Raw genomic sequence first — 12393 nt, forward strand, 5'->3', positions numbered from 1 at the left:
AAAGAATGGTATTTTTGGTAAGATAGCTTCCAGTGTTTGTCTACACGATTAGGTACTCGTCTCGAAAAAATTGCAATTCGACCTCTTTGGAGCCTCCGGCGAGTTTGCGAATTTGACCAGAAATTTCAAATCGTTCTGGAAGGGCCAAAAACAAGGTATCTAACAAAATTTCAAAATGAAAAAGCAGAGTTTCAGCAGGACTTTTTGCAGGACACTTGTGTATGAGGCAGAGGGGGGAGGGGGGTTCAACATTTTAAGCTTTTCCAATGTCTTTGGACATTTTAAGATTTTTTCGACGGAAAGGAGGGCTTATAAATACCTTTTTCTGCGAAATTCCGAGAATGCCAGTTCAAAAGTCAATTTTTAACTAATTTGTAAATTTCAGAGAATGTGAAAAAATAAAACAGAATCAACGGTCGAAAGGGTGCTCAATAAGTATCAGCCAAAATTATAGATACTGAATTTCATTTTTGACTTTTCTAGGGTGGTTTGAAGCACACCTGGAGAAAATTGAAAAATTACTTGAAGTTTCATGATTGAATTAGAGCAACAAAAAAAAAAAATGCTTCCAAAAGAAAAACGTGGCATTTTTTATCGCTAAATTTTTCTTCAAGTTGTCATAGGACGAGGGGGAGGGGAATGAAGAAGGAAGTGAAGAAATCACTTATTTAAAAAAATATTGCCATTAGAAAATTTCTCAAATTGTCAAAAAAAGTGATGCAGAATCATCATTATTCGACAGTTGTACCAACTTTAATCTGCATTAAAATTGAAACAGCGTTGAGAAAAATACATGAAATTTTGCCCCCTAATTCTAAGAATGGACAGAGGAGAGAATTTTGATTGAAGCTGAAATCATTTGTGAGGTTTGTGGGGATGCTAAATCTGAATTTCGACTTGGTTTTGACCCTGCACCCCAATCAGGTGTTAAAACATATAGTTTGTTGGGAGTTCCCCCACCATCACTGCAAACATCCTGATTCGGTCTGAAGATGGAAAAAATGATATTGCCGTGTGACATCTGACACATAATTTATCAAATTTTTAAAGGCGCTGGGCCGGAATTCAAATTCGATTCTGTAATTATAAACATTCCAACCTCTTATCACTTTTTTCAAATTTTTTTTCAGATCAAAGCACATTTTTACAGAGAATTCAAAATTTAAGAAATAATTCGCTTCATTTTCAACTTTTCAAATCGATTAGAAAACTTTGGATTTGAATCCTCAGAGAACAATTATTTAGAGAATTCAAGTCTGAATCGACCCTTCTCACAAGATTTTCTTTTAGAAATCAGAAAAATCTGGAAATTTACTGGAGACTTCAAAACGAGTCGAAATCATCGATCATATTGATTCGGAAGTTGAAAATGGGCATGAAATCCAAGTTCGTTGATTCAGAATCTTATTTGGAACCTCCTTATAGAATTTTTCCAAAACTAAAAAAGCCAAAAATCTACTGGAGGCTCTAGAATAGCTTTAAACCACCCTCAACCAATTCGGGAGGGCAGAAATGAAATATTTATCCAATTGTAGCCATGTCTCAGCTTAATAAAATTCAAAATTTCTTTACTCTCTTTCTTATGATTATCCTTTTAGGCAAAAAAGCTCTCAACTTACCAATCAGTGGCTGAAGAAGACAACGAATAACCTGAAACAGAAAAACAAAAACTATTAAAGGTAAAAAGAACCTTTTAGCGAGAAGTTTGTTAGATTAGGAAGAAATAACTCTTGCTTCTCAGTTTTTACTATTTATTAGTGCAAAGCTTTTCAAACACCAAGTGTTCATCATCAGGCTTAAATCACTATTGAACAAAATAACCAAGTCTACAAGCTTATATACTAGTGTACAAGGGTGTGGTAGTTTAACAGTACAAGGGTGTGGCAGTACAAGGGTGTGGTCATGTGGAAGAGGGTGTGGTTGTAGGTGAGGATGTGGTAGGAGTCATGTCTTCAAGTTTGGTTTTAATAACAGAAAGTAGGATATTTTCTAAGGGTTTTAAGTCATTATTTAGTAAATTTGTTTTGTTTTTCTTCATGGCTATTGCTTCCCTAATGTTTAATTGAGATGGTTTATCTATTTTTTGTATGAGGTTCAGGTTTTCAAAGGAAGTAGTGTGGTTGGTGGCAATGAGATGATCTGAGAGAGCAGACTTATTTTCATATTTGTATTTAGCATAATAAAGATGTTCCTTGAACCTCTTTTTGATGTTTCTTTTGGTTTGACCTATATAAATTCCTTGGCAATCTTTACATTTGATTTTGTAGATGCCACTACAGTCTTCAGGTTTGTCTTTGTCTTTAGTGTTACCAAGAAGGTTTTTAATTTTGTTATCATTGGTGAAAATGGGTTGTATGTTGTGTTTTCTGAAGACTGTTTTCATTTTATTTGTGAGAGGGGGATAGTAACTGATCCTAACTCTTTTGACATCATCTTTTTCAGCAATAAAAGTTGTGGCATCTCTGATTAGTTTTTTGTTTTCATGTTTTCTTATAAGTTTTTGGATAGATGTTTTTGTGTAGCCAAGGTTGGAAGCAATAGACATGATGTTTTTTATTTCTTTATTTTGGTTATTTTTATTTAGGGGGAGATTTAAACACCTGTGTATCATGCTGTTGAAAGCAGCAAATTTTTGGTTCCAAGGCTGGAAAGAGTCTGAAGGAATGTAGTTATTGGTGTGGGTGGGTTTTCTATAGATATCAAATTCAAGATGGTCAGAATGTCTAATGATTAACATGTCCAGAAAAGGGAGTTTGTTTTGTTGTTCAAGCTCATAAGTGAATTTGATGGTAGGATAGAGACTATTTAAAGCATTGAGGAATTCCTCAATGTTGAAGTCTTCAGGAATGATACACAGGATGTCATCAACATATCTAAACCATGCTTTGGGAAAGTTTTTATTGTTCTTTTTGAATTTTGTCTCAAGGTGGCTCATGAAAAAATTTGCCAAAAAGGGAGATAAGGGGTTGCCCATAGCTGTGCCTCCTGTTTGTTTGTAGTAAGTTCCATTTATTTGGAAAATGTTTTAGGAAGTGCATAATTTTATAGTATTCATATAATGGGTTATTTCTTTTTTGTTGATATTTTGTTCTTTTAGCCAGTTTTCTATCATTTCTAAAGTCTCAGGAATAGGCACACTGGGGAAAAGATTTTGTACATCAAAAGATATGAGCCTGTCTGTGTCATTAATAGTAATCCCTTGCAGTTTTTCTGCAAGTTCATAATTATTTTTAACTTGAAGAGTTTCAGGAAAAGGAAGGTTTTGGAGGTTACAAAGGAGTTTTTTGGCAATGTTATAGGAAGGAGAGTTGATATTGGCCACAATTGGTCTCATAGGATAGTTAGGTTTATGGATCTTGGGAAGACAGTACATTTTAGGAACTTTAGGATTGGAAGGAAAAGGAGTGTTATTAAGGAAGGGAGTAGTTTTCACCAAACTTTTCACTTCTTTCACCATTTTATCCACAGGATCACTTTTTAACTTCTCATAAGGTCCTTCATTAAGAAGGGTTTCACACTTTTCCAAGTATTCATCTTTCTTCATTATCACTACGGTGTTTCCCTTGTCTGCTTTCATATAGTAGACACCTTTCTGTCTCAAGCTTTTGATGGTGTTGTTGTGGGGATGAAATGGAATTCTTGTTGGTTTATGGGTTTTGATGATGTCTACCACTTCTTTCTTTATGCTGATTTTTGTTTCTGAGGTCTCTCTCCACAATGAAGCATCCACATCAGAAATAATATCTTCAATAGGAGGCCTCATGGGTGGTAAAGAGAATTTTAGACCCTTGTTTAGAAGATCCAATTCTTCTTTGGAGAACACCACATCAGTTAGGTTTTTCATATACACAGTAGTCTCATTAACACCATTACTGTCACTGCCACTGACACTAACAACATTGCTAACACCACTATGGTTACTTTTTTCTTTTAACAGATTTTTCAACTTTTTGTTTTGTGAATTTCTTTTCTTTCTCTTTTTCTCCTCAATTGATCTGAACATCTTTCTTTCCATTTCATCCCACTGCAGTTTTGGTATGGTCTGGCTTAGTTTTTTGTGAAGTGCATATAGTTCCACTTCTATGCTGGATCTTTTTGCATACAGGCTGTGAAGCTCAGAGCTTAACCAATAGGTTTTGGCTTTCTCTAGAGCCCTTTTTGTGGAAGGAGTTTTCACTTTACTGTTAAACACCACACACTTAGGGAAAACATTGTGTACCCTACACTGTTTAAGAAAACTAATATCAAGAGGTATCAACTTCACCTTAGTTTTAAGACTTTGGTATCTGTTGAATAATGAATTAGGTTCATTAGGCTCGAATGCCATAATGTCAAAGGTAAAAAGAACCTTTTAGCGAGAAGTTTGTTAGATTAGGAAGAAATAACTCTTGCTTCTCAGTTTTTACTATTTATTAGTGCAAAATCTCATTGCCACCAACCACACTACTTCCTTTGAAAACCTGAACCTCATACAAAAAATAGATAAACCATCTCAATTAAACATTAGGGAAGCAATAGCCATGAAGAAAAACAAAACAAATTTACTAAATAATGACTTAAAACCCTTAGAAAATATCCTACTTTCTGTTATTAAAACCAAACTTGAAGACATGACTCCTACCACATCCTCACCTACAACCACACCCTCTTCCACATGACCACACCCTTGTACTGCCACACCCTTGTACTGTTAAACTACCACACCCTTGTACACTAGTATATAAGCTTGTAGACTTGGTTATTTTGTTCAATAGTGATTTAAGCCTGATGATGAACACTTGGTGTTTGAAAAGCTTTGCACTAATAAATAGTAAAAACTGAGAAGCAAGAGTTATTTCTTCCTAATCTAACAAACTTCTCGCTAAAAGGTTCTTTTTACCTTTGACATTATGGCATTCGAGCCTAATGAACCTAATTCATTATTCAACAGATACCAAAGTCTTAAAACTAAGGTGAAGTTGATACCTCTTGATATTAGTTTTCTTAAACAGTGTAGGGTACACAATGTTTTCCCTAAGTGTGTGGTGTTTAACAGTAAAGTGAAAACTCCTTCCACAAAAAGGGCTCTAGAGAAAGCCAAAACCTATTGGTTAAGCTCTGAGCTTCACAGCCTGTATGCAAAAAGATCCAGCATAGAAGTGGAACTATATGCACTTCACAAAAAACTAAGCCAGACCATACCAAAACTGCAGTGGGATGAAATGGAAAGAAAGATGTTCAGATCAATTGAGGAGAAAAAGAGAAAGAAAAGAAATTCACAAAACAAAAAGTTGAAAAATCTGTTAAAAGAAAAAAGTAACCATAGTGGTGTTAGCAATGTTGTTAGTGTCAGTGGCAGTGACAGTAATGGTGTTAATGAGACTACTGTGTATATGAAAAACCTAACTGATGTGGTGTTCTCCAAAGAAGAATTGGATCTTCTAAACAAGGGTCTAAAATTCTCTTTACCACCCATGAGGCCTCCTATTGAAGATATTATTTCTGATGTGGATGCTTCATTGTGGAGAGAGACCTCAGAAACAAAAATCAGCATAAAGAAAGAAGTGGTAGACATCATCAAAACCCATAAACCAACAAGAATTCCATTTCATCCCCACAACAACACCATCAAAAGCTTGAGACAGAAAGGTGTCTACTATATGAAAGCAGACAAGGGAAACACCGTAGTGATAATGAAGAAAGATGAATACTTGGAAAAGTGTGAAACCCTTCTTAATGAAGGACCTTATGAGAAGTTAAAAAGTGATCCTGTGGATAAAATGGTGAAAGAAGTGAAAAGTTTGGTGAAAACTACTCCCTTCCTTAATAACACTCCTTTTCCTTCCAATCCTAAAGTTCCTAAAATGTACTGTCTTCCCAAGATCCATAAACCTAACTATCCTATGAGACCAATTGTGGCCAATATCAACTCTCCTTCCTATAACATTGCCAAAAAACTCCTTTGTAACCTCCAAAACCTTCCTTTTCCTGAAACTCTTCAAGTTAAAAATAATTATGAACTTGCAGAAAAACTGCAAGGGATTACTATTAATGACACAGACAGGCTCATATCTTTTGATGTACAAAATCTTTTCCCCAGTGTGCCTATTCCTGAGACTTTAGAAATGATAGAAAACTGGCTAAAAGAACAAAATATCAACAAAAAAGAAATAACCCATTATATGAATACTATAAAATTATGCACTTCCCAAAACATTTTCCAAATAAATGGAACTTACTACAAACAAACAGGAGGCACAGCTATGGGCAACCCCTTATCTCCCTTTTTGGCAAATTTTTTCATGAGCCACCTTGAGACAAAATTCAAAAAGAACAATAAAAACTTTCCCAAAGCATGGTTTAGATATGTTGATGACATCCTGTGTATCATTCCTGAAGACTTCAACATTGAGGAATTCCTCAATGCTTTAAATAGTCTCTATCCTACCATCAAATTCACTTATGAGCTTGAACAACAAAACAAACTCCCTTTTCTGGACATGTTAATCATTAGACATTCTGACCATCTTGAATTTGATATCTATAGAAAACCCACCCACACCAATAACTACATTCCTTCAGACTCTTTCCAGCCTTGGAACCAAAAATTTGCTGCTTTCAACAGCATGATACACAGGTGTTTAAATCTCCCCCTAAATAAAAATAACCAAAATAAAGAAATAAAAAACATCATGTCTATTGCTTCCAACCTTGGCTACACAAAAACATCTATCCAAAAACTTATAAGAAAACATGAAAACAAAAAACTAATCAGAGATGCCACAACTTTTATTGCTGAAAAAGATGATGTCAAAAGAGTTAGGATCAGTTACTATCCCCCTCTCACAAATAAAATGAAAACAGTCTTCAGAAAACACAACATACAACCCATTTTCACCAATGATAACAAAATTAAAAACCTTCTTGGTAACACTAAAGACAAAGACAAACCTGAAGACTGTAGTGGCATCTACAAAATCAAATGTAAAGATTGCCAAGGAATTTATATAGGTCAAACCAAAAGAAACATCAAAAAGAGGTTCAAGGAACATCTTTATTATGCTAAATACAAATATGAAAATAAGTCTGCTCTCTCAGATCATCTCATTGCCACCAACCACACTACTTCCTTTGAAAACCTGAACCTCATACAAAAAATAGATAAACCATCTCAATTAAACATTAGGGAAGCAATAGCCATGAAGAAAAACAAAACAAATTTACTAAATAATGACTTAAAACCCTTAGAAAATATCCTACTTTCTGTTATTAAAACCAAACTTGAAGACATGACTCCTACCACATCCTCACCTACAACCACACCCTCTTCCACATGACCACACCCTTGTACTGCCACACCCTTGTACTGTTAAACTACCACACCCTTGTACACTAGTATATAAGCTTGTAGACTTGGTTATTTTGTTCAATAGTGATTTAAGCCTGATGATGAACACTTGGTGTTTGAAAAGCTTTGCACTAATAAATAGTAAAAACTGAGAAGCAAGAGTTATTTCTTCCTAAAAACTATTAAACTTACAGTTCATTTTTGGAAAATTTCTCCAAAATAAATTAACATAGATATGCGTAAATTTAAAAATTAGCAAAATTACTCATTTCCAAATATGTAAGTAGGTATGTGACACTTTCGTTGAAAAAACATTTTCAAAACAAAAACGACAATTTTTGACTTTTCAAAAAATTCTCCACAAAATTGAACCTAGCAGGTGAGTAGGTATCCCTTACATGGATTCCTTTTTTGGTTTCTTCAACATCTTTGAAATCAATGGAAAATTTTCACGCAATATCGCGCAGAAAGGAAGGCCAAAACAAAGCCATAATTTACTCGTACCTCCGTACTGTCTGATTCGGTAATCTGCTCTCCAACTTTCTCCCTGTCTCTGTCGTCAGAGCGAACCAGCATCCTCGCTCGATCGCAGATTACACTAATTGGCAAACTAGTCTATTAGACTTTTGGCCACGGCGCAAAAAGCCGTGTAATAAATTAGTCTGCGAAATACATATTTCGTCTGTTTCGAGCTGCACAAAGAAAGAAATTGCAAACAAATCGACTTCTCACGTGTCTCTCGTACAAATGTAGTAGTACAGAACTACAGTTACAGACACAGACACACGCATAGATTCATCTCCTATATACTCGTACCACGCGTTTAACCAAACAAGTCCACCGGATGGCGAACAAATCTTCCTGTTTGAGAGGCAAATTTGCCAAAAAAAAAACCAACAACAACAACAAACACCACCACGAAAAAAGAAAGCAGCGGATTAAATCCACGCAAGAAACACTTGCGATTACGTGCATTAACGTAATCCCATCGCCATCGCGATCTGCGTCGCATTGTCTGCCTCCTTTGTCGCAACAGCATCCGAAAAATGAGTTCATTTTGGAACCTTATTGCGTCACTGTGAGATGACAAGGCAAATGGCGATTCATAACGCGTAATTGTATTTTTTGGTAGCGCGTAGAACGTTTACTACGTACATAAGTACCTACTAGCGACGACGATTAAAATATTGGGATAGTTCACGGTTATGACCCTAAACTGGGATTGCAAATTGATCAGGCGACGACGGCGATACTGGCGGTATAGTAAATCATATTCTTTTATTTTTTCACACTATATAAATTTTGATTTGTTCTGCGAAAAAAAAACACCTCCTTCGAGTTAAAGGTATACCTATAAGAATAGGAAACCATTTGAATGCATAATCCGGTTGCCTGTTAATAGTGTTTCTGTTTAGTTTAACGACGACTGTGTAACCGTGTAACCTTAATTTGCGCGAAAATTTACGTGTATTTGTTCAAGGTTCTTTTTTGCGCGTCGTTAGACCCTCCCCTTCCCCTATTCTTCTATTTTCACCAGGCTCGAGTCGAGTTCATTGATCAACGCTGTTGATGAAATTTTTCAATAATTATGGTTGATGAAATTCGATGTGTTTTCTCTTCGTCGATTTCCATCTTCAGCGTGTAACATTATTGTTAATTTTTTTCAAAGACGCGAGCACAACTTACAATTGCGTATTCAGTATTTATTCGTCGTTGATGTTTCATTTAATATACGTTGATGGTAATTGACTAGTTCATTTGCAAGGCGCCTTCGTAAGGGCAATAAACGATGATGGAATTTATGGTTATCGGTTCGAAAAAAATCTATATATTAAAATTATGACCGGATTCTTGTGACAGCGAGATCTCAGGAACGGCTGAACCGATTTTGATCGACGAAGTCTCAAAAAAAAGCTTTTGACCCGTAGATGTGCAGGTTTTAATCAAAAGTTCAAAAAGTTGCGCCGTAAAGCTCAAAAAAGCTCAATAATTGATTTTTGTCCATACGTAGCGCATTCGACGTATACACAGTAGTACGTATATTATACCTTGAAAGAGCATCTAAAAAAGTCAAATGTTGAAGAAAAAAGTTCACAAAAAAGTTGTGCCTTAAAGCTCAAAAAAGCTCAATAATTGATTTTTGTCTATACGTAGCCAACTTGAGGTATACAGAGAAGTACGTATATTATACCTTGAAAGAGCATCAAAAGAAGTCAAATGTCGAAGAAAAAAGTTCATAAAAAAGTTGCGCCATAAAGCTCAAAAAAGCTCAATAATTGATTTTTGCCTATACGTAGCGCATTCGATGTATACACAGTAGTACATATATTATCCTTGAAAGAGCATAAAAAAAAGTTGAATGTCAAAGAAAAAGCTTACAAAAATTTTTTGTCATAAGCTCAGAAAAGCTCAACAATTGATTCTATATCTTCTATATATTAAGATTATGACCGGATTCGTGTGACAGCAAGATCTCAGGAACGGCTGAACCGATTTTGATCGACGAAGTCTCAAAAAAAAGCTTTTAACCCGTAGATATGCAGGTTTTAATCAAAAGTTCAAAAAGTTGCGCCGTAAAGCTCAAAAAAGCTCAATAATTGATTTTTGTCCATACGTAGCGCATTCGACGTATACACAGTAGTACGTATATTATACCTTGAAAGAGCATCTAAAAAAGTCAAATGTTGAAGAAAAAAGTTCACAAAAAAGTTGTGCCTTAAAGCTCAAAAAAGCTCAATAATTGATTTTTGTCTATACGTAGCCAACTTGAGGTATACAGAGAAATACGTATATTATACCTTGAAAGAGCATCAAAAGAAGTCAAATGTCGAAGAAAAAAGTTCATAAAAAAGTTGCGCCATAAAGCTCAAAAAAGCTCAATAATTGATTTTTGCCTATACGTAGCGCATTCGATGTATACACAGTAGTACATATATTATCCTTGAAAGAGCATAAAAAAAAGTTGAATGTCAAAGAAAAAGCTTACAAAAATTTTTTGTCATAAGCTCAGAAAAGCTCAACAATTGATTCTATATCTTCTATATATTAAGATTATGACCGGATTCGTGTGACAGCAAGATCTCAGGAACGGCTGAACCGATTTTGATCGACGAAGTCTCAAAAAAAAGCTTTTAACCCGTAGATATGCAGGTTTTAATCAAAAGTTCAAAAAGTTGCGCCGTAAAGCTCAAAAAAGCTCAATAATTGATTTTTGTCCATACGTAGCGCATTCGACGTATACACAGTAGTACGTATATTATACCTTGAAAGAGCATCTAAAAAAGTCAAATGTTGAAGAAAAAAGTTCACAAAAAAGTTGTGCCTTAAAGCTCAAAAAAGCTCAATAATTGATTTTAGCCTATACGTAGTGCATTCGACATATATAGAGAAATATGTATATTATACCTTGAAAGAGCATCGAAAGAAGTCCAATGTCAAAAAAAAAGTTTACAAAAAAGTTGTGCCATAAAGCTCAAAAAAGCTCAATAATTGATTTTAGCCTATACGTAGTGCATTCGACATATATAGAGAAATATGTATATTATACCTTGAAAGAGCATCGAAAGAAGTCCAATGTCAAAAAAAAAGTTTACAAAAAAGTTGTGCCATAAAGCTCAAAAAAGCTCAATAATTGATTTTAGCCTATATGTAGCATATGTCACGTATTCACAGTATACGTACATTTTTTTTTGTGATCGTTCGTTTGGAAGAACTGCCAAACCGATTTTGTTAGACGATGTCTCAAAAAAAAAGCTTTTGACCCGTAGATGTGCAGGTTTTGGTCAAAAGTTCAAAAAGTTTTGAAAAAAGCTTTCAAAAGATTCAAAAAGCTCAAAAATTGATACAGTATAAACAAGCGTGACGATGTATACGCGAAAGTACGTATGGTCCACCTAGAAAGAGCTTGCCAAAAAATACTTTTTGACCATATTTGTTAAGTTTTATAAAAAGCTTAAAGCTCGAAAAAGTTTAAAAAGCTTTGTACATGACGAAAACAATTAGAATTCTTCAATACCCCATAAACATTTTAAATTACGTAAGAGGTCTACCCAGAAAGTGCTTGCCAAAAACTACTTTGTGGCCATATTCGTAAAGTTTTGAAAAAAGCTTAAAGCTCCAAAAAGCTCAAATGTAATATTTTCCTTATATTATATTGTGTAATATGTCGATTGATATGTTTTCGAGGTCGTAGAGTTCGAATCTGGAGTCAGTTTTTTGGTGGGGTTGTGGTATCAAAACTTTGGAAAGTTCTGATTAAAGCTTTGAAAAGCTTCAAAAAGCTCAAAAAGTTCAAGGCAGTATAAATGACTGTGTCGATGTATACGCGCCAGTACGTATACTGTACCTAGAAAGAGCTTGCCAAAAAATGTTTTTTGACCATATTTGTAGAATTTTGGAAAAAGTTCAAAGCTCGAAAAAGTTCAAAAAACGTTATACATGACATAAACAATTAGAATTTTTCAGTACCCAATAACTATTTTAATGTATGTATGGCCTACCTAGAATGTGCTTGCCAAAAATACTTTTTGACCATATTCGTAAAGTTTTGAAAAAAGCTTAAAGCTCAAAAAAGCTCAAATGTCAAATGTTTCTTATATTATTGTGTGATATGTCGATTGATATGTTTTCGAGGTCGTAGAGTTCGAATCTGGAGTTATTTTTTTGGTGAGGTTGTGGGGTGAGTCATGGAGGAGCTTAAAGCTTTATAAAGTTCAAAAAGCGTCATACTTCATAAGAACAATTAAAATTCTCCAGTGTCCAATGAATATTTTAAGTATGTATAATAGTCTCCCTAAAAAGAGCTCCCCAAAAAATACTTTTTGACCATATTCGCAAAATTCTGAAGGAAGCTTAAAGCTGAAAAAAGTTCAAAAAGCTTCAGATATGATGTAAAAATTAGAATACTCCAGTGCCCAATGAATATTTTAAAGGATGTATAGTCTACCTATATCGAGCTTGGCAAAAAATACTTTTTGACCATATTCGTGAAATTTTGAAGAAAGCTTAAAGCTGAAAATTTTTTAGAAAGCTTCAGATATGACATAAAAAATTAGTATTCTCCAGTA

The 12393-nt window shown here is 34.6% G+C and overlaps 1 protein-coding gene across 1 annotated transcript in view; it reads right to left on the bottom strand.

Moving 5' to 3' along the window:
• Positions 1–12393, bottom strand: part of LOC135848744 (uncharacterized) — a 182261-nt gene that overhangs the window by 49000 nt on the left and 120868 nt on the right. The window contains exon 3 of the mRNA XM_065368723.1: positions 1620–1650. The gene's annotated coding sequence lies outside the window, so the exon portion shown is untranslated. The remainder of the gene's footprint in view (positions 1–1619; positions 1651–12393) is intronic.

The sequence above is a fragment of the Planococcus citri genome, chromosome 5 (genome assembly GCF_950023065.1).
Source record: "Planococcus citri chromosome 5, ihPlaCitr1.1, whole genome shotgun sequence".
NCBI classification, from domain to species: domain Eukaryota; kingdom Metazoa; phylum Arthropoda; class Insecta; order Hemiptera; family Pseudococcidae; genus Planococcus; species Planococcus citri.